The sequence below is a fragment of the Arachis ipaensis genome, chromosome B8, assembly GCF_059453495.1.
Source record: "Arachis ipaensis isolate K30076 ecotype BB chromosome B8, ASM5945349v1, whole genome shotgun sequence".
NCBI lineage: Eukaryota > Viridiplantae > Streptophyta > Magnoliopsida > Fabales > Fabaceae > Arachis > Arachis ipaensis.
Window position 1 is genome coordinate 26,953,930 of NC_142443.1, and position 3,162 is coordinate 26,957,091.

General features: G+C 34.3%; 1 pseudogene; it reads left to right on the plus strand.

The window, feature by feature from the left end:
- Window positions 1–762: 762 nt before the first annotated feature.
- On the plus strand, window positions 763–1,314 carry LOC107610774 (secreted RxLR effector protein 161 pseudogene; annotated as a pseudogene).
- Window positions 1,315–3,162: the final 1,848 nt, after the last annotated feature.

The following is a 3,162-nucleotide window of genomic DNA, read 5'->3' on the forward strand; positions in this document are numbered from 1 at the left end:
TGGAGAATAGCCATTCAAGATGAACTTTTGGCTCTTGAGAACAATAGAACTTGCAATCTAGTTGATTTACTAGCTGGGAAGAGACCCATCGGTTGCAAGTGGATCTTCAAGACAAAGTACAATCCTGATGGCACAGTAGAGCGCTATAAGGCGCGATTGGTTGCGTAGGGATTCACTCAGAGGCCTGACTTCAATTTTCTCAACACATTCAGCCCCATAGTAAGGATGACCACTCTACGAATATTACTTGTTGTTGCCATGAGTAGAAACTGGTTTTGTCATTAGCTGGTTGTCAACATAGTGTTCTTACATGGAGACTTACCCAAAGAAGTTTACATGCAAGCACCACTGGGTCTTGATGCTCCAAAAGAAAAAGTGTGCAAATTGGAACGAATCTTATATGGACTAAAACAAGCAAGTAGAATGTAGAACCTGAAGTTGAGTGGGGTGCTAGAAAGAGAAGGCTTTGTTCAGTCAAAACACGATTACTCTCTTTTTACTAAAGCCACCAGGGATGGATTTACAACAATTCTGGTTTATGTAGACGACCTCATCCTCTTTGGGAATGACATTGAAGAAATCAGCAATGTGAAAAAGGTCTTAGATAAGACGTTTAAAATCAAGGATATAGGTAGATTGAAGTACTTTCTAGGATTGAAATTTTCTCACAATTCAAAAGGATTGGCAGTTTGCTAACGTAAGTACACATTAGACCTTTTAGAAGAATTTGGTATGTTGGGTGCCAAGCCAACAAGAACTCCCATGCAATATTCAGCTGCTCTCTCCAAGAATTCAGGGACGAAGCTGAGTGATTCATTACGGTGCAGAAAACTAGTTGGCAGGTTGTTAGATCTCACCAACACTCGACCAGATATTTCGTATGTTGTAGGATGTTTGAGCCAATTTATCGACTGCCCCATTGATCAACATTTTCAAGCAGGTCTCCATGTGCTCTGGCATCTCAAGGGTGATCCAAGTTCAGGGCTGTTTTTTGCCAAAGACAATAAGTTGAAACTCACAGGGTTTGTTGATTCAGACTGGGCAACTTACCCAGATACTAGAAGATCTGTAATTAGTTATTGCTTTTTCTTGGGTGGAACTCTTGTATGTTGGCGCAACAAGAAGCAAACTACTGTCTCCTGTTCTTCATCAGAGGCAGAATACAGGGCAATGAACCAGGAAACTAGAGAAGGACAATGGCTGGTGTATCTTCTCAAAGAACTCCAAGCTGAGCATAAGACACCTTTTAGTCTCTTTTACGACAATCAATCAACTCTTCACATAGCTGCAAACTCTGTCTTCCATGAAAGATGAAGCATTTAGAAGTGGACTGTCATTTAGTCAGGGACAAGGCTCAAGAAGGAGTAGTGAAATTGCTGTCCGTCAATACAACTGAACAAACGACAAACATTCTTACCAAAGCTTTATCTCCGGCTCCCTTCAACATGTGTCGTAGCAAGTTGGGATTATTGGATCTCTATACTCCCAGTTTGAGAGCGGGTATCACGTGACTGTCATGCTTAATTAGAATAGTTTGCTAAGTAGAAAGTGATTAGTGGTAATATAACCTAATTAGGTATAGCTTGTATATATATATATATATATTGTTACTATTCGTTTTCTATATAGAGTGGTTCCGTCATTCGCTCTTTTTGTGTGTCCCTGTTTCTTTCTCTCCTTTTTGCTAACCTCTCGATTTTCCTTTGTTCATTGTTGCTATGCCGCCAAAGCTTTAGTGATTTGTCATATAATAAAAATATTTTGTGTACATAAAAATTATTTATCAAATTATTCATTAACCATTATATATTTGTGTATAAATATATATTATTTAATTTATTTTTAATATATATTTTGTATTTCAATATATATTCTATACGGATGGTTATTTTTTATATACATATAGCATGATTATTGTTATAATTATATTTTGTTATTATAAAATACAATTAATCTTCAAAAGATCTAATTTATAAATTAAAACACTAAAATAGTAATTTAAATAATAACATATAATTTAGAATTCTATTTTTAGATTTTATATTTTAAAAAAATTGAATAATTTTTTTCTAACAATACAATCGAAATGTCTCTGTTTCTATATATATATATATATCAGTAAACAATTATTTAAAAATTTACTTTTCATACAATTAGAAGCTAACTCTTACTGATATTCATAGTTAAAAAAGTTCTTTCAATTAATGTAGTTGCTACGAAAAAACTAAAGCTAATTTCAAAAGAAGATAAATAATACTCTTTCGAATTGATTTCTAAAAAAAATATTAATCTCATTTAAAATGAGAATTGATCATTCTAATATACATCTAATATAAAATTTTTAAATTGACTATTAAGTATCAAAAGTTGAGTAAAAAATTATGAGGTTAAATTCAATAATTTAATAGGGACAAATAAATATTATTATCATATACTACCCAAAAAAAATTTAAATTATAGTGGGGGCACTTGCCCTCACAATAATACAGCCTAAAATATTTTTGGTCATAGCTCTTTTGGTAAATAAAAATATTATTTGTACACTAAAATTAATATTTACTTAAATATTTTAAATTTGAGTCTTATTCTAGTATAGCAGAAAGTAAAATATCTACATGGATGGAATTTTTTTGGTAAAACCAACAAATACCACGTATCCCAAAAGAAAGACAAATTATAATTTTGTCAAGTTGTTATCATCATGTATTTTATTTCAAGAAAAATTATAGTGTACAGATCGATGACCATACAGAGAGCATACAAAGATTCCATTATTCCTTCTGCTTGAGTTCCTGATCGACACGTGGTAATGGTGTGGAGGCATGGGGATGCGGCTGAGAGGGCTGGCGAATAGGGGGCTCTTCAAGCATGATGGCCGGCTTGCAGCAACTGTAACGGCGCCACCATAAAGGCCGTGGAAACGTAACGGGTCTTTGGGCTGGACCTTGAAATCCCGAGAAAATTGGCCCATTCATACTCTTGCTTGTCAATCTTTGTTCCCTGTAAGTAGTGGACTGAGAAATGAATTTTTGGACTGAAAATAAATGGGGTCGGAAAAAAAAACGATGGAGTGAAATAAACGCTGGAGGGAGATGGCCTAAAAGGGTAAATGTCTGTAGAGTGAAATTGCAACCCCCATGGTCTTATGATAAAGTTACCAAA